Source organism: Alligator mississippiensis, chromosome 3 (genome assembly GCF_030867095.1).
Source record: "Alligator mississippiensis isolate rAllMis1 chromosome 3, rAllMis1, whole genome shotgun sequence".
Classification (NCBI taxonomy): Eukaryota; Metazoa; Chordata; order Crocodylia; family Alligatoridae; genus Alligator; species Alligator mississippiensis.
The window spans coordinates 6376698-6396309 of NC_081826.1; the positions used below are offsets into that span (position 1 = coordinate 6376698).

Sequence of the window (19612 nt, forward strand, 5' to 3'; positions counted from 1 at the left end):
CTGTATTAATGACAAGGCCTTACCCTAATCCCATCCATATTTTCTTAACTTTTTGAAGTGCTTCCAGATTCTGCATTAAAACACTGGTGACAATAGCTTTGAAAGATAACACAGCAGAATTTTCCCAGGCTGTGCTGAGAGCCAGTTTGGGCCTTTGCTGTGCCTTTTATTGCAAGTGTCCAAACTGCTAAAGTCCTTCCTTTTGCATGATTTGTACTGAGGAGGACATGAGAAAAACCTTTCCCACCCACAATATTCTTACAAGTATCTGTGGGCAACCTGCCCAAAGTTGTGCACCAAAAAACCTGGACCAAACAAGCAAACACAGAGAAGACAGAAACATCCCCTAGTTTTGCTTTGGGTGCTAAAAGGCATGCACAGCACAAAGGGGAGCATCGGCTGGAATCTGAAATGCTGTAGCGGGACTATAAATAGACGAAAAGGGTGGCAGGAGAGGTTGCAGCCCTGGCAACCTTCTTGTCTGCAGAGCTGAAGGCTGCACGGCAGGGGGGGGAAGCAATGGAAAGGCGCTGCCTACAATCAAAGAAAAGAAATAGCCGCAGTTCATCAACCTGATCTGACTCCCAAGCGCGCAGCTATCGGAGCCGACACAGCAGGTACAGTTAAAAGCACTGCTAATGCAATGTCTGCCTGCGTGTGGCCCAAGGCCAAGACCCACAGCCTCTCAGCGGTAGTAAGCAGCCATTATAAAGCTCCAACAGGTAATTGAGATAGACAGGGAGGTACGACAGACCAGGCTCCTCTGTGCATCTGTCTCTGTGTGGGCAGCCGATCTGAGTGTGAGAGCAGCATGCAGACTAACAAGGAAAGCAGGTGGGGAGGCAGCCGCCGCGGTGCTGGAGAATTCAGTTAGCTGTAAAACAGCTGGTGAATTTAGAGTCTCCACAGGCGTTTAGACGGCACCAGCTGCTCCGTCTTTCATGAGACCTCATCTTCGGTGGACTTGGGGGGTTCATCTGGTGAGGGAGGGAAAATGGCTTTGGGCTAAACACGCCAGACCTGCTGTCAGTCAAGCCGGGTTTAGTTCCCAACACTGATACAGATCCCCTGTGGGGATGGAGACACCGCCAGCATCTTCAAAGAGCATCCCTCCCGGGGTGGGCTAGGGACATGCTGCCGACATACCCTGAAATGTTGCATCGTTTCTCAGTCCCCGTGGAAAAGGGGGCTGATGATAGTTCCCTATCTTGTCTGGATATTGTAAGAACTTGCAGGACTGTGGAAGAACCCAGCAGTTAATTCTCTGCTTGGCAATGACTCATTCTCAGGGCCCTTCCACCTGGTGGAAACCTGCCTGATACAGACCTCCAAATTCCTTACAGGCAGACCAAGGGTCCACAGAGTGGGGCACACAACAGCCAGCATGCTGAGTGCAGAGCCACCGGAGCCAAAAGGAAATGCTGGGGATGCAGTAGAGAATAGGCCTCACCCCTCTCAGGTCATCCTCTGCATCCCCCCATCTAGATTCCCAGCCCTGAGCCATTTCCTGGAGTTAGGCTAGGTTACTCCTTTCTTCCACAAGTAAGGGCGCCTGTACACGATGTTGGTTTTTTCTACCTAAAGATAATCTCTAGGGTTATTCACTCTCGCAATGTACCGCGATGATTCCCGTTACTATTTTGCATGTAACACGTTTAACACTTGTACCCACCTCCACTCGACTAGGTGTTCCTGCGCTGCCTTTGCCCAGGCCCAAGGTTTCGTGTGCCCTGGGTTCGCGGGTGCACCCCGGAGGTTACCTCTGCTGGTATCAGGGGGACCCCTGAACTCGTCTGCCACGACTTTGATTGTACCTTCAATGGGGGGTCTTCCCTTGGGGTATCCCCCGGCGTCGGCGCGTTCCTTGGCGGGTAATTTCAGGGCTCCGTCCTCCCCTACACCCCGGCCACTCACCACCTTAGGCCCTACCTCCTATGGACTCAACGTCGTCCTTGGCTTGCCTCCCTCTCACCCCCAGTGCACCGGCCATCAGTAACGGTCTTCAGGCTGGGCGTACTGCCTACTGGGCTGCCATCCCGGCCCTTCTGACCCGGTACCTGCTTCACTCCAGCGGTCCGTGAGGTAGCCGTATCTACCACTGGTTCCCCTCTGTATGGTGCATCCGGTTACCTCACCAGTGCTCCCTCTTCCGACGTGGCTGGCTCCTCTGCCGCTCCTGCCACTTACAAAGCTGCTGACTCCTCCACCAGCTCTGCGGTCGGGGATCCAGTCAGCTCCTCCCCCGGCTCTATTGCTGGTGCTGCAGGTGGTTCCTTCCCCAGCTAGGCTGCCTGGGGCCCCGTCAACCTGTCTTCCGGCTCTGTTGACGGTGCTGTAGCTGGTTTCTTCACCAGTTACACTGACCAGGCTCCTGCCAGCTCCTCTTCCGGTCCTGCTACCGGTGCTGCCGCCGGTTTCCCCACTGGCTGAGCCGATAATCACAGTGCTGGCTACCCCACCAGTACTGCTGTCGGCTGCTTCGCTCCATCTCTTGAAGCCGGGTCTGGCTCCGCCTCTCTCTCTGTCACACACTGCGGGTGGTGGCTGACTCCCCACTTGCTGAGGCTCGTTGCTCCAGCCTCCTCCGCTCTGCCACCCCGTTTCCTCAGCGGGGCCGCCTTTTGTTCCTCCCGGAAGGCATCCCCCACCCCCGCTGCTTTGCCGCAGCTGGATAAATGCCCAGCTGATAACCCGCGCCGGCATTCTTGGCGCGTGTGCCTCCCTCGGCTCTTCTGGCTCTGCAGGAGGTAAGCGGGACCCTTTGTTGCCCTGGGGGCCTTCAGCATCCCAGGTCCCCTGGGACACACTCATAACTGGTTAATGTGCTATTACTAGTAAAAACACTAGAGGGCACCTAGTGGACAAACCGTGCCAGAAGAGGGAACGTGGCGATTTTGCCTGTGTGCAAGAATACACGTAACAAAACTTTCACGATAAAATTAAACCTGGTAGAACAACTGACCACAGTAAAAATAAAACATGTTGGAGGTGGTCTAACTTGCCACAATAAATCGAAACCTACCATGATAAAAGAATGTCAACGTGTATTTTCACATGCGACAAACCTAGCAAAGTGGCGATTTTTGGTACTGTTTGTAACGTGTATCGAAACAACACATGTCGTGTAAAAGGTCCCTAAGAGGTGTTCTCCCTGCTCTTCTTTACACCAGTGGTGACAGCATTCACTGGGGAAGGAGACTGCTTTCTTCCCTTGTTCATTCTCCTGTTTTATAAGTTAGTCCATCCTCTTTTGTAAGCCCCGAGCCTTTTGTGGGGAGGGGCAGCAAATAAATCAAATCAAATCAAAATAAATTAAAGTAAGTAGTTCTGCCTATCTAGAAGAGAGAGTGGAGCTCATGTCTCCCAGCTAGGCACCCTAACCATGAGGCTACCAAGTCAGTCTCAGTCCCTTTCTGGCCCACCGAGTACTCAAGCATGTCATATAATGCAGAACTCCCTCAGGAGGTGAGAATGAGAACTCCCACCACTACAACCTCCCGATACTGCAGCGGCTAGGCTGGGTTCAAATCCCCCTTCCAATGCCTGCAGGGGAGGATTTGAACCTGGGTCTCCCACATGGGTGACTGGTGCCTCCCGAGTCCGGGGGGGCACCAGATGACCGACAGGGGGTCCCCCAGTGGCCAATTGCTGAGCCAGCAGTAGAAGTAAAACCAGAAGTGCACTTCCGGTTTCACAACTGGCGGTCCCAGGGAGTGCATGACCGATCTCAGGAGGTGCACCTATGTGCACCCCTTATGCATCACGAATGTTCTCCCATGTTCTGCACAAAAGCTGGGGTCTGTGCAAGATGTGGTCTGATAGGCACCTTCTGAGAACGCTACTCCAGCAGTAATAATAAGTCAAAGAACACCTAGTTCATGAAACGTTATTGTGTTGAACCGCGCAGAACTGTGGGTGCATGTCTACCTGTGTAACAGAGTTGGATCAGGCTCTCTTACAGCCTGGTCTTTGTCGGGCTGGGCTTATGCTTCAAATTGTTGCAACAAGGGAAGTGCAGTGTGATTGGACCATTCAACCCAAACTTCTGATTAGACTAACCATGATCCATGGATGTGGCACAAGGTGATAGGAGAATTCGCTCCGAACTCCTGATTGGATGAGCTGCTATCTGGGGGTGTGGCCCCCTGAGGGGATAAAAGAAGGTACGTGCTGCAGTCAGGAGGAGAGAAGCACGTGGGCATCAAAGAGATGGGGGTGAGCTGACCCAGCAGAGCAGTCAAATGAGCTCCAGAAGAGCCTGAAGTCAGCAGGACAAGGCTGGGACAAAAGCGGGATGGCAGAGACCGAGGCGCTGCTTCAAGGGCCAGCAGGTTTTGGGAGACAGAGAAAGACGACACCTGTCATGTCTGCACGGGGCTGTCAGCATATCTTTTGTTCGTTCTAGGGGAGTTAATTGTAGCCCCAGAGGAGCCTTCCCTGGATGCTTGCAGCCTGGCCATGAGGGGGAGGTGGGGAAGGTCACCCGTCCCACACAGGGGAGACCACCCCATTGAATTCTGAGCGCTAGAGAGAGAGATTGCAGGCAGGGATCGCAACACAGCAGGTTTTCACCTAGATGTGGAACAGGACATAAACCCCTCTCGGGGTGCAGGAGTTGGGTAGTAAGTTGCACGGTGCTTGCCTGCGCCCCTGCTGAGAGGGAGGAGCCGGGTTGTGGCCACAGGAGGTTGAGGCCACCCACCTCACAGGAGGGGCGATTAGTACAAGACCGATCCAGGGAGGATCTATGACTGCTACACTCTGGAGTATAAGACTCTGAAGGGGCTTACCCATATGGGTGAGTCAGAAGTTGGCTGCCTCTCCTGTGAGCGTGTAAAAGACTGGGTTGTTATTTGCATCCAGAACCAGTGTGGCTTTCTCGCCAGGAGTTGTACAACATCACTGAAAGCAACATAGGATGAAACTCATCTAGGAACCAACCTGAGAGTTGAGTGTAAGGGGTTCTCACTGACCCTCCCACCCCCTTCCTCAGAGACTGCTCCCAAATTTCCAGAAGAAGAGGCAGCTTGGGGTTTCATACTGCTGTAGCATATGTATAATAGTTATTCTAATATAACAAAAGCCCTAGCACTTTCCAGCTGTGTGTCTGTCTGTCCATAACGCTCCGAGCCAACTGCGCATGTGCTGCCTGGAGCCTTACTGACACACAGGCCAGGTGGAGGCAGTGGGGACCAGGGTGTGCTCCACTGCGCGGGGGGAAGGGGAGGCAAGGGGTGTGGCTTGTGGCCCTGTGGGGGGTTGTGGCATGTGGCAGGGCCTGGCATACAGCCAGAGGGTGCTGCAGGGAATGGGCATGGGGTGTGTGGGCAGCGCACACAGGCTGAAGCACGTGGCCAGAAGGTGAGACTCACCCGACACCTGCTCCCCGCACAGCGCCCTGTGGCTGCACCCCTCTCCCACAGGGAGTGACTGCCAGCTGCAGCCATGGGGGGCATGCTGGGAGGAGGGGGAGCACAGCCACAGGGTGCTACACAGGGAGCCAGAATGGGAGCTGGGAAAGGGAGGGGAGTTGTGGCGGCACACTGCCTCTGCCAGAAGGGCCAGGGAGGACTGGGGCTGAGGCTGTTCTGAGCTGATCCCAGCAGGGTGGGGGTGGGCTGTGCTCAGGCTGGGCCAGGCTCTGGGGCCATAAGAGCTTGGCCTCTCCTCCTTTGCCAGAGGTGGGTGGCTCCCACCACTGCACACACAGTGGGGAAGGCAGGGGAGGAGGACCTGCACTGCCCCCTTGGCCCCCATGCTGCACCCCTGCATGACCTGTCAGGCTCTGCTGGTCACATGACCCGGCCCGGGAGAGGCCCCAGTCACTCTGAATGTGGCCCCAGCCAGGCTGGGCCATGGGACACTCAGAGCCCGGAGGCTCCTCCAGAGGTGGTGCTGGGGAGCCCAGGGGGTCACATGGCCCCCGGTCTGTGCACAGGGCACAGGTGGCTGCAGCTGCATCCCCTGCTCCGCCTCTGCTCCCCGCCTCACTGCCCCAGCTTTGACAGTGGCACGGGACCACGTGAGCCCTGCTGTGGGGTGAGCCAAGCCAGGCAATGAGGTACATGTGAATCAGGGACAGTGATTTGATTCATTAACTCGGATCACTGTCCCTGTTTCAATTTGGCCAAATTTGAATCTGAAGATTCAATGCTTATTCAGAGAATCAGTGATTCGGCCATAGATGCAGCTTTAAACGTTGTTTCTCCATACCTCTAGGTAGCAGGCAGCTCGTGAATGCCGCGATGCTGGGGCGCATGGAGCATCCCACAGAAGCATGGGGGGCTCCCCAGCACACTCGGCAGCAGACCCGGAAGTGGACCAGAAGCACTGCTGGTCCATTTCTGGGTCCGCTGGGGAGAGCATAGGGCGCCTCCCCCTCCCTCCCCCCGTGCCCCCCAGCTTGGCAACTGTTGCCTCCTGTGTCTGGGGGGCCCCCGGAGTCCCCCCAAGGCTGATCACTGAGCCAGGGGGGTGCAGGGGGGGTCAAGAAAACCTAAAACACATCAACCCCGAGAAAGACTCATGCACAATAAGGAAAAGGGAAAGGTCACTGAATTTATTACCTTTAAAATAGCTCATGACTCTTTAAGCTGATATGTGATTCTGGGGAAGCTGTCTCTCCCTGTTTTTGAACTTGGGTTGGCAATACTGAGGTCCTGTAATTTAACACAAGGAGACCACATTTCACTTCTCACAGCCAACACTCAGCAGGGGAATATAAATAGTATCAAAGTACCTGAGAATCAAAATGAGCAGATATTGGCATGAAAATTCTCTCCTCATATGTGAATAGCTGAAAACATTTTTTTTTTTTTATTCCAAATAGCAGATAAGAATTTCTTACATCCTTTGAGATCTGGCAATGAAAACACTGCATAAGACTTGATGGCGTGATTAGCAATGTTATCATTACTACTGTGAAACACTATGTCCTCCATGAAATGTGCTATGAGCAGCCTGAGTGTCAAAAGATTCATAGATTCATAGATGTTAGGGTCGGAAGGGACCTCAATAGATCATCGATGGGCAAATACTGCTGCTTCCTCCCCAGCAAAATTTACTAACCAAGACATAGCACAATCTAAGGGCTTACTTATAAAATAACTAATACTTACTCCTGCAGTAAGCTGGAGGGATCATGAGAACAACCTACCGCTTGCAAGAAAATATAGCAGAAAGGGTGTGTGTGGCAGGTCTGATCAGTCTTGGAAAGCTTATATATGCTGTTTTCCTCCCTAAATCATGCTTTTGAATGAATGTATCTTGCTACATTTTAAGGTGTGCATCACTGAGATTTCTTTTACTGGTTCTAGCAAAACACATTTACTTGTAGGTCTTCTAAGACCAAAGTAAATCACCATCCATTCTGTCAGACTTCCATATTTTTTTTCTCTGTAATATAACACCACCATTTCAATCACGGATTAATTTAATTTGGGTCACTTGGCTAATGACAAAAAGGGGGAAAGACTTGGCATTTGCTCATGCTAGGAAAAGATGAGCTACTTAAAGAGGCAAGCCAAACAAGACATAATTAAGACTAACTTCTTCATTCACCTGCAAACACTTTAGAGCTCCCACAGTGAGTTTCTCAATGCCAGGAGCACACCTGGTTGAGTATTGCTATTTAAATGGTAAACTCTGTGTTAATAATGATATTACACAGCTATTTACACAGCTAGACTTTCTGTTTGTAATCAGGACCTTTTGGTTGCATGTAAACTACTTGGGGTGGGGGGAATTTTAAAGCTATGTTTCCATGGTTGCCCCTGACATTTTGAGTTAAGCAAATATTTGGGAAGATCAATGGGTTAAAAAAATTTGAGTTAGTCATGCTCCAGTGCTGAGGGCCAGCATAAATACAATGGATATACAGACAGGATGGGGACACTGTTCTTCTATTCAAAGAACCAAATTGCACTGACTCGGCGCATCTACACAAGACGCTATGTCACCATAGCAATGAGCTACGGTGACATAGCATCGATGGGCACGAACTGTGACGCTGCAGCTACTGCACAGTAGCAATGAGATACTGTGCAGTAGTTTGTTGCTATAGCCAGTAAAGTTGGAAACAACTTGTGCAGTGCTGGGACTGTGCAGTACTTGCTTTAGCACTTTTTACTTTTGCAAGTATTGCGCAGTAACAACCGCACAGGTGACCACACATGTAGATGCGCCCACCGTGACACAAACTAATTAGCTTTGTGCATTTTCTGGGTAAGAAAAGCTGTATGTGAAAATGTGGAGCCTGCCATCCCTTTGCGATAGCAGGGACTCACTCAGAAAAGATCCAAGCAGAGAAAGAAGTCATTTGGAAACCCAAGCTATCAGCTCCCTGCTTTGTTCTGTTCTTCAGGCATCTCAGGGCAACGCTGATGGTTTCTTTAGGGCTGAATCCCTAAGTCCCAAATTTCGATCCTCACATATACTCAGCTACTGCCTGACCCTGAAGACATGAAAATTCCCCAGACAACTAGCTTACTGCTAGAAAAGTCCTCCTGGCACCTATATGCTTGTATTCAGGTGTAACCAGGGAAGTGGAGCTACCTGCCAGCTGCAGCCAATTATGGATCCCTGGGGTCTCTGCCTTGGAGCCCTCCTTCCTAGAGTGTGGAGCGTTCCCCTACAAAAGGATACCTGGAGCCTTGAAACCTTCGATCAGACAACACTTGGTACTTAACTATATATAATTTATTTACATAAGGAGAAAGGGGGAGGTACAAAAGACCATAGAAATCAATATATACATACCCAAAAAAGATACTAATAACTATTTATATACTAACTAGTAGGGGTGTGTGAAACGGGACATATTCAATTCGGATTCAGCCCAAATTGGGGACAGTTATTCGATTTGTTGATTCGTATCACTGCCCCAATTCATTTTAGCCAAATCTGAATCTGAAGATTCAATGCTGATTCAGAGAATCAGCGATTCGGCCATAGACACAGCTTTAAATGTTTTTGCTATATACCTCAAGGTACCAGGCGCGGCTCATGAACGCTGAGATGCTGAGGCAGATGGAGCGTCCCACAGGAGCGTGGGGAGGAGGGACCCCACATGCTCAGCGGTGAGCCCAGAAGTGGACCAGAAGTATTTCCAGTCCATTCCCAAGTCTGCCGCCAAGCGCATGGGGGACCCACCTCCCCTGCCACCCTCCCAGCTCAGCAATTGGCCACGGGGTGACCCCAGTTTTCCCCACAGAACCTGGAGGCAGCAGTCACTGAGCCGCGGAGAGGGTCCACCACCAAGCATGCTGAGGACCGCCCCCAATACTCCCATGGGACGCTCCATCCACCCCATCATCTCAGCATTCATGAGCCGCCTGGTACCTTGAAAAAACATATATGTCCGAATCATTGAATCTCTCTGAATCAAATCCGAGGCTTCCGATTTGATTTGGAGAGATTAATGGGTCTCCTGATTCGATTTGGATTCAGAGATTTGGCTGCCGAATCAGGCTGAATCTCCGCTGAATTGAATCAGTGACCAAAGCTTCACACAGCCCGTCTCTAGCCTCTAATCATGTGTGTGGCCCTTTTTTGGACACTTTCAAGCTTCTCCATATCCTTCCTGAAGTGCAACACCCAGATCTAGATGCAGTACTCCAGCTACAGTCTCACCATGGCTGAGTAGAGTGGGAAGATGACATCCTTAGCTTTGTTCAAGGTGCCTTGGTAGATGCATACCAGTGTTTGGTTAGCTCTGCCAGCTATGGCATCACATTGGTGGCTCATGTTGATTTTGTTGTCTATCAGGACACCCAGGTCTCATTCAGATGTGGTGCTAGCAAGCATAGCACTGCTGAGCCTGTAAGTATGTTGTGGATTACTTCTCCCTGCATGGAGCACTTTACATTTCTCCATATTAAATGAGAAGATTTTGACAATGGCTGGATTTGAAACCAAAAGGGCAACTGGCAGAATCTGGGCCTGTACTTGGGCATAACCCAGTCTATTCAACCATTATGCCTTTGCAGGATCTTGCCTGAACAGGGACTTGAACCCTGGACCCTCAGATTAAAAGTCTGATGCTCTACCATCTGAGCTATCCAGGCCCACATAGTTTAACATGCCCCACTTCCAGTCTGAATCCCAGTGCCCATACCATAGTCTTGAACTTACCATGACCCCAGGCCAAGCTCAGCACACAAGGGTCTGAGCCACGCAGCAAGTCCAGCTCCGAACTAATCTGCATTGCAAATCCCATTTGTGAAGGGTGCTGAGCTTGGCCTGGGGAGGTGGTGAGTTCAAGCCTAGGGTGTAGGCCCTGGGAATGAGCCTGGAAATGGGCATAAGAAAATACATGAGCCTGGATAGCTCAGTTGGTAGAGCATCAGACTTTTAATCTGAGAGTCCAGGGTTCAAGTCCCTGTTCAGGCAATATAATGTGTACCTATGCCCTCCCCTGTGAGGGTATGAGAGTGGATGGGGTTAGTCCCAAGCACTGGTTCATGGGTCTGCCAGCTGCCCTTTTGGGTTAAAGTCCCCCCGTTGACAAAGTATTCTTGTTTAATGTGGAGAAATGTTACATGTCCCATGTGGGGAGAAATAATCCACAACACACAGGCTCAGTAGTGCTACACTTGCTAGCACCACATCTTAATGAGACCTGGGTGTCATGATAGACAAAAAAAATGAGCATAAGCCACCAATGCAGTAAGAGTGAATCAAACTGGCATGCACCTACCGAGGCATCTCAAGAAAGGCTAAGGATGTCATTCTCCATCTCTACTCAGCCTTGGTGAGACCACAGCTGGACTTCTGTGTCCAGTTCTGGGCACTGCACTTCAGAAAGTATGTGGAGAAGCTCGAGTATTGGGCATTGCTTTATTACTCAGTGTTTCAGGTGTCATGGTTTAGAACCAGCTACTCTTATGCAATAGGACCTAGTGTTGAACTTCAGGATTTTCTCCCAGCCTGAATACCTCCTCCTCACATGTTCTCCTCCCCATATTTTCTCAAGGTGGAGCAGGTCCAAATTCATCTCTACCTTTGCAGGAGGACCACATCCATCTAGATTTTAAATGGATCCTATCAATAGAAATGCTCTGATTGATTCCATTTGTCTTTAATGAATGTGTAGACGTGCCCACAGAGCATGTTCTAATGAGCTTTACGTAATGCACATTAAATCTAGTACCTCCATTGTGACTTACTAGGTAATGGCGTGTTAGCCTATTTTAATGCACATTAGCTAATGAGCACAGTTTTTTGTGATGCACATTAAAATAGGCTACTACATATTAAAGTGCACATGTAGACAAGCCCTGTGTTTCCTGTTACAATATTAGTGTTATAAAATCCACAAAATTCCTGGTGAACACAGTAGAGGGTAAAGAAGTCTCTAAGAGAACACCAGCTACAAAACATACACTACCTAGGATGTTATCTGTGTGGTTAGGGACAGACATTGTGGCTGTGCAATGCTTCAGTAGCTGATTCAATTTGGAGGAGATTCAACCTGATTCAGGGACTGGATCTCCAAAAGCAAATCAAATTGGGAGACCAATTAAAAGCTCTGAATCAATTTGAAGCATCCAAATTGATTTGGAAAAGATTTGGCGATTTGGCCATACACTAAACAAGCAGCTGACACCGCTGCCTCCAGCTGGTAAGTCTGCTGGGGTTGGGGGAGGGGAGAGGGAGGGCCATGGAGGAGGGAGGGATTAGGGCGGGGGCTGGGGCTGGGATAAGCTGCCCAGCCAGGGCAGGGGGGTGTGGGATATGGGCACAGCAGTGCTCAGAGCGGGAGCTATGCCCTGCTGCCATTTGTCCAGCCAGGGCAAGTGGGTGGTGGGGAGGGGATGTGGGCATGGCTCGCTCCGGGCGGAAGGGGGCAAGCAGCAGCAGGACATTGCCCTGGCTTCCAGCACTGCCACACCCACATCCCACACCTTCTATGCCAGCTGGCAAGTGGTGGCAGCACCAACCCTCCTGCACCAGCTGGGCAGTTTGTCCCAACCCCAATCCCTCCCTCCCCCACACCCTTTCCCTCCTCCCTCCCTCCCCCAACAGACTTACTAGCTGAAAGCAGCTGTCAGCTGCCTGTTTAGTCTATGGCCGAATCTCCAAAGCAGTGCCAAATATTTAGGATTTGATTCAGCTGAATTGAATCAGGACAGTGATTTGAATCTCTGAATTGAATCACTGTCCTCCGAATCCGCTGAATCAGAAGCAATTACTTGAGGCTTTGCACAGCCCTAACAGATATTACACATAAACTGGTTTAAGTGATCAGAAGCTGGTTTAAACCTGTAACAGAACAGATATTCAGTGCACATAAACCAGTTTCAAAATGGCCAAAACTGGTTTGAGATAAACCTGGTTGAATGTAGTAGTATCAGACTTAACTGATTTGGCTCAAACCAGTTTATGCAACATCTGTCCAGGACCCTGGTTAAACCGCAGTCTCCCAGCATCCCAGCAAGCTCTCTGGGATGAGCTCTCTTCTCCAACCCAGCAGGGTTGGCCCTGCCCCTCTGCTCCCCAGATGAAGCAGGGACAGGCAGGGGTGGGGGTCTGGCCAGAGAGGGGTTTAATTCCCCACTCCCTGTCCTACCGGCAGGGCCCTGAGCTAGGTCTGCCAGGCACTCCCACCTCACTGCTGCAGCAGCAAGCCAGCATGGCCCCTGAGGCAGAGGGGGCAGGGAGGAGGGTTATTCCCTGCTCTGCTCCCAGAGGACCGCAGTTGGTTCTGCCTGCTCCAACCACCACCACCACCGCTCAGTCCTTGCTTTGGGCAAGGGGTAGAATATGCCCCCTCCTGTCCCTTCCCCCAGATGCCAGAAGGAGAGGGAATAAACCCCATCCCTGCCCCCTCCCAAGGGGCCCTGCCAACTAGTGTCTGGCCACACCCCTGCCCCTGCTCCTGCCCAGCCACTGCAGTGGGAGGGGGCAGGGCCCTGGATGGGGCAGCAGCCCCTGTCATAGTGTCAGAGAGTGCAAGCCCCTTCCCGGCAGGGGGGCCTGTTGTGGGGCAGGCAGAGCTGCAGCAGACTGCACATGGCAGCATTGGCGGTCAGAGGGGGCCAGAGTCCCACAAGCCTCCTGCAGCACCACCATGCTCTGCAGCAGCTTTCCTTACCCTACAGCATGGCCCCCGACCAGGAAGGGGCTTGCACTCCCTGACACTATAACAAGAGCTGCTGCTCCCATCAAGGGCCCTGCCCCCTCCCACTTCAGTGGCCGGGGGCAGGGATAGGGGTTATTCCCTCTCCTTCCAGCATCCAGGGGAGGGAACAAGAGAGGGCTTATTCCTCTGCCTGCCCCAAGCAGAGAGCAAGCAATGGTGGTGGGGGTCAGGACGAGCAGACCCAGATGCAGTCTCCCAGGGGTAGAGGGGGGAATAATCCCCCTCTATGACCCCTCTGCCTCAGAGGCCACACTGGCCCATCACTGTAGCAGCGAGGGGGAAGTGCCTGGCCTACCCGGCTGGGTCCTTGCTGGTGGGACAGGGAGAGGGGAATTAAACCCCTCTCTGGCCAGTTCAGTCCAGACTGGCCATGCTCCCCACCCAGCACAGTTTCCCTGATGCCGAGGGCATGCTCTAGCGCCCCCCAGCTCCTGGCCTGAACAACTGCCCGCATTGCCTCAGTCCAGAGGGAATTTCTGTGCTGTTACAAACTGGTTCAACCTAGGCAGGCTAAACTAATCTGCAAAGGTTGAATCAATTCAGGCTTCAGCTTTTTGAATGTCTGTCCCTAGCCTGTGAGGTGGGACAAAAGGGTGCTGGAGTAGTTTAAAGGATAACTTTTTTCTTGGGGGGAACATGCTGCTAGTGAGTGAAAGATCTGCTGACAGATCAAAATACTCAAACTGTTTGCTCTGATGAGCTTATCAATTAAATTCACAAAGGAGAGATTGCAGGTCCTTTTAAATACAGCTTAGTGACAGCTTGTTTCCAAAGCATAAAAGGTATGTGCAAGCGCGTGTGTGCAGTGGGAAGGGACTCTCTTGATGCATTTCCCACTAGGTCATAAAATATTTGCACTAAAGCAGCAGATGGTAAAGTAACTCTATAGACAACAAGATTATTGGACTAAGATCCCAGCTGGCAGGAACCAGATGTGCTAAGTGAAAAGCAGGATGCTGTTAAAGGGACAGCAAATTTCTGTGTGTTATTCAGTGAGAAAATTGTATCAGATGTGAAAATGTGGAAGTGTCTGGCCTCACAACCAAACTCTGTGGGCAATAAAGAAAAGAGAGCTGGAGAAATGTCTCCTGATACAAGAACAAAGGGAGCTCTCAACATAGGGAAAAGGGGCGCATTCAAAACTAGTAGGGAAGCACTTTTTCATGTAATGCATGGACACTGCCCTGCTACCTTGTGGAGCTCATTGCCACAAGAGGTTACCTGAATTAAAATTAGTTCTGCATTTTTATGGATAACAAAAATTTCCAGAATGCTAACAGGAAATTCTAAAAGCATATGGAAGAGCTTTGGTTGGAAAATAAACTCTTCTGCTTTGGGGTTTAAGCCCACAATAAACTAACTAATAGGGGGTGGAGAGTCAGGTGGTTCCATAACTATCTATAGCAGGATTTCTGTGCTATCTGTTGAAGCAGCTTCTACCAGACCCTGATGGATATAGATCTATTTGTCACCTTCAACCATGCGGGCCTAGGGCCTAATGGAGACAGGAGACTAGACAAGTTGGACCATGGCTCTGATCTAACCTGGCCCATTGATATGTTCCCAGTAGTAAAAAAACTTGCCATTATCTGCAGAAATGTGTTATTAATGCTAACCTGATTACAACTCCAGTTATTTATAGGGCCAGGAAGTGGAAGCACATAACGCCCCCTTCCCTGGACTAGGGCTTTGCGGGTTGGAGTTTAGCACCTTTCTTCCAAATACATCAGGGCAAATTATAAGCTGTGATCAGCACTGCATTCCTGTAGCCTGAAGCCCCCTCCCCCTTGTTTGAAGGAGTTCGCCTTGCTGTGGTGTTCCCAGCAAAAGCAATGCATTGCATTGCAATGGAGAAAGCTGTCTTGCGCTGTGGACACACAATTGTGTTGAACAGCCTCGGCGGAGATATTGGAAGAGGGCCTTTTACATTACAGCAGAGATGTGACTTGGATGAGATGAAGTAATGCTGAAGGAATTGGCCACGGGTGCTGAAGGAATTGGCCAGTGTCATAGCTGAGCTGCTGGCATGGCTGTTTGAGTACTCATGGTGGTCCAGCCAGGTCCCAGAGGACTGGAAAAGGGCCAATGTGGTACCCATTTTTAAGAAGGGGAGAAGGGATGAGCCAGGTAACTTTAGGCCAGTCAGTCTTACCTCTATCCCTGGGAAAATACTGGAAAAAAATCATTAAAAAGCGCATTTGTGCAGGCCCAGCAGGGGAAACGATGCTGAAAGGAAACCAGCACGGGTTCATCACAGGTGGATCCTGCCTGACAAACCTTATAGCCCTTTATGACTGAGTCACACACTGCCTTGACACAGGAGCTGAGGCTGATGTCATCTACCTGGATTTTAGGAAGGCCTTCGACACAGTTTCGCATCCTATTCTCATTGGGAAGCTAGCAGGGGGGTGGCCAACCGGCTTAGGGACCGCACCCAGAGAGTGGTGGTGGGCAGGTTATTCTCAGCCTGGAAGGAGGTGGGCAGTGGGGTCCCACAGGGTTCAGTCCTTGGACCGGTGATATTTAGTATCTTCATCAGCGTTTTAGATGAGGGTGTGGAGAGCACCATGTCCAAGTTTGCAGATGATATTACGTTATGGGGCAAAGTTAACACACCAGAGGGTGGGGAGCAGATACAGGTTGATCTGGACAGGTTGGATCAATGGGCAAAACAAAACAGGATGCAATTCAACAAAGATAAATGCAAGGTACTCCATCTAGGGAGGAGGAATCCCCAGCACACCTACACATTGGGGGATGACCTCCTCAGCAGCTCAGAGGCTGAAAGGGATCTTGGAGTCATAGCTGACTCCAAGGCTAACATGAGCCGGCAGTGTAACGAGGCCATCAACAAAGCCAGTCGCACCTTGTCGTGCATTAGCAGGTGCATGACCAACAGATCGAGGGAGGTGATGCTCCCCCTCTATGAGGCACTGGTCAGGCCGCAGCTGGAGTACTGTGTCCAGTTTTGGGCGCCACGCTTCAGGAGGGACACGGAGGATCTGGAGAGGGTCCAGAGGAGGGCCACTTGCATAATTAGTGGTCTCCGTGAAAGACCCTACAAGGAGAGGTTGAGGGATCTGGATCTCTTCAGCCTTCACAAGAGACGTCTGAAGGAAGACCTTGTAGCCGCCTATAAGTTTATCAAGGGAGGACAACAGAGAGTTGGAGATGCGCTGTTTACCAGAGTGCCCCAGGGAGTAACTAGGAATAATGGGTGCAAACTAGTGGAGAGTAGATTTAGGTTAGACATTAGGAAGAAATTCTTCACATTAAGGGTGGCCAGGATCTGGAACGGGCTTCCAAGAGAGGTGGTGCTATCACCTAGCTTGGAGGTCTTCAAGAGGAGGCTAGACAGGCACCTGACTCGGGTCATCTGACCTCAGTCCTCTTTTCTGCCAGGGCCAGGGGGTCGGACACGATGATCCATTGTGGTCCCTTCTGACTCTACAATCTATAAATCTATGAATCTGTGGTGGGAAAAGGGGAGTGAGGCTGCTTGGCACAGCCTGCAGAGCTCTCCTTCACTCCCTAGCTCCAGGAAAGAAGGAGCACAGCACTGTGCAGAACTAGCTCAGATACCTGGGTCATTATAGTCGCATTAATACAGCACTCAGACTGGGCTAATTTACCCCTCTTCTCACATCAGCTATGGTGCTTCCACTACCCAAGCTGGTGCATTCGGAGTTATCTCAGGTGTCTTGTCCCTGTGCCTCGATGCTTCCCACCGACACCGCACAGCCTGCTTCTATTGCCCCCTGGATTTTGAAGGCATGGAGCAGGCGGCTGCTTGCAGAATGACGGCCGTTTCTAAGAGGAGTCAACTGAATTGAAGTTTTCAAAGAAAATCAGGGCCAGCTCCTGGACTGCAGACAAGCACTCTTTGAAGGATCACAACGCCTCCTTATTAAATCAAGTACATCCCCCTAAACACAGAGAGCCATTTACTGCACTATTTACACTCCCTGCCTACAACACAGACGTTTCCAGGGAGCAGCCATTCCCCATCTCTTGAGAGAGCAGTGTTGAGACTTGAGGGTTCACTTCCAAATTCAGAGAAGCAAATAAAAAAATCCCTTCCTTCTGCCACCCTTTTTCTAGTGACACAGCTTATTGCCAAAGGTCCCCTTCCTTTTTCACTTCATCTGCAGCTTGGCAAGCATCAATTTAAATTGGGGCCATTTTATTATATTTTGCAGTGCTCCTCGTTGCTCCTTTTGTCTGTGGGTGGGCCCAATCCTGAGCCGCGAACAAGCCACCCCAGGAAAGCTAAGAGCTTCAAGGGCTTTTTACCTCCCAGGGTTTTGCTTTGTAAAGCTGTGGGATCAAAGCAGTCCATTTCCTTTCTGGTTTTCCTCTCTTTGATAAGTGAGGCTCATTCAGCTGGCCTTCCTCCCTCAGTCAGCTTTCCCTTTCTGTGCAGGGTGTTTTGTTCTGGCTTTTCACTGATCTTTAGTTACCGGCAGCTAAACGTTACAGCTGCTCAAAGAGGTTCAATGTCAAGGGCCAGATGTTGTCCCTGTATTCGCAGCCTGGTTTTCTGATGCCTCCAGCCAGAGCTGCATGCAGGCAGGAGAGCTGAGTTTAACTCTTTAAACACAACGGGTAGGTATGTGCAAATGTAGCTTCTTGTTACTGTAAATAGATTGCATCCAAGACAGTGTTAGGGGCTTTGCCTGTTACTGTACATCGTAGCAGTCCTTCCTGCAAAGAAGGAAGGGACGGAGGTCTGCCTCAGTGTCATTCTGACGTTCCAATTTTCCTACATTATTATTGTCACAGACCTTCACCATGAGCACCAGGGCTGCGTCCACGTGAGTGCAAACGTATGGTTCCCCAGGGACAACTAGCAGCAGCACACCTTGTGCCATTGCTACTTGTCCCCGGGGAATACCCATGCCACATGCCCTGTGGCACATGCCAGGTCCTCCCAGATGGGTTAGGGGAGGCTGGAGCTAACAACCGTGCTGGCCCAGCAGCCCTACCTGGGGTCCTGGGAGCCGGGGAAGATGCAGCCTCATCCTTCCTGCACCTGGGACCAGGTCCGCACCCGAAGCGTGGCTCTGGTTTTGGGAAGCGCATGCTGCCTCCATGTGTGCCACCCCCCCTTTTTTGTCTGCATGGGTTTTTTTGACCCCAAGATCTCCCAGGGTCATAAAGAAAAAACCTGCGCTGCAAGGTAGCAGCACAGGAAACACCTGAATGTGCGATAGGTGGCACTGCAGACAGATCTGCTACATACTGCATGGATGCGCTCATCTGGACGTGGCCCAGAGCTCCATTATGCTAGGCGATGTACACACACACACACACACACACATGCACACACACATGCAGGCACACATGCACACACACCTTTCCAATCCATACTCCAAAGGCCTTGCAATCCAGGCAAGGGTTTGAATAGCAACGATTCACAGCAGCTCAAGGAAATCAACTGCAGGGCAGAAATCTCTTTGGGCTGTCTCTGTCTCTACGAACTCTCATATCCTCCTAGTAGGTAGGGACTTACTGCTGTCACTTACAATTGATTGCGAAATAAGCACGATGCTAAGCAAGCAAGCTCAGTTATTTCTAATTCATTCCTAGATGTTTTAATAGCAATACAAAACACACCGCACAGTGAGTGCCTGTGTACGTAACCTCACGGAGGGTTGTCTCCCAAGGTGAGCAAACGTGCATAATTCTTGTCACCATACCTAGGTTACACAGAAACAGGATGTTACTCGATTTCACGTGTTGTTTTCTCTCATCATCTTCCGCGTAAACAGGGCCCCACATGGTGAGATCAGGTAATGGTACCCCGAGGCAGTAGGGGGTGGAGGCTGGTATGCAAAACTTTCCTTGCTGCAATTAGGCAGTCATGAGATTTGTGCTAAATTGGTTTGGATCCCTGTAAATAACTTGAACTCAGTTTAAAGAGCGTTCATGTGCATAATAGAGAGAGAGAGAAGATTAGTCTATTTTTGCATCACTCAGTAGCAGAAAAGATCTGAGAGAGCTGGGTGTTGGCAGATCATTTATCTTTGCTTTGACACCAGTATTTCCAGCATCCCGTACTGTGACATGCAAGAGGAGGGGGAAAGTCATGGTGAGTGAAGGCAAAGAAAGCCCAAAGGGGAGCATGAGGTCATTTCTTCCATGATGAAGCAGCCCCTTTACATGCTGGTGGGACATAGGCAGTGCCATCCTTGTGGCAACGTTCACCGAATTGTGGGTTTGCTTTTGATCCAGTACCAAGGAAGGGCAAATGTCATCGGAATTCATAATTGATTTCACAGGTGCAAGAACTGTAATGTAACAATCGCAAATAACCTATAAAGAAAGAACATCAAGGAAAATCTGCTTGGAAGAATAATCTTTTTTCTGTAGCATACTGTGCCGTATCAATGGTGCAATGTGTCTTGGAGCAATTGTTTTGCTCCTATTGAGATTGGTATTTTACCCATGTATGTGCACTGTATTTGTGTG

General features: G+C 50.5%; 2 non-coding genes across 2 annotated transcripts; one reads left to right on the forward strand and one right to left on the reverse strand.

The window, feature by feature from the left end:
- Window positions 1-9991: 9991 nt before the first annotated feature.
- On the reverse strand, window positions 9992-10064 carry TRNAK-UUU (transfer RNA lysine (anticodon UUU)). The gene has a single exon. It is a non-coding gene; the product is annotated as a tRNA-Lys (tRNA).
- Window positions 10065-10316: 252 nt separating this feature from the next.
- On the forward strand, window positions 10317-10389 carry TRNAK-UUU (transfer RNA lysine (anticodon UUU)). Its single transcript has one exon. It is a non-coding gene; the product is annotated as a tRNA-Lys (tRNA).
- The last annotated feature ends 9223 nt before the right edge of the window (window positions 10390-19612 follow it).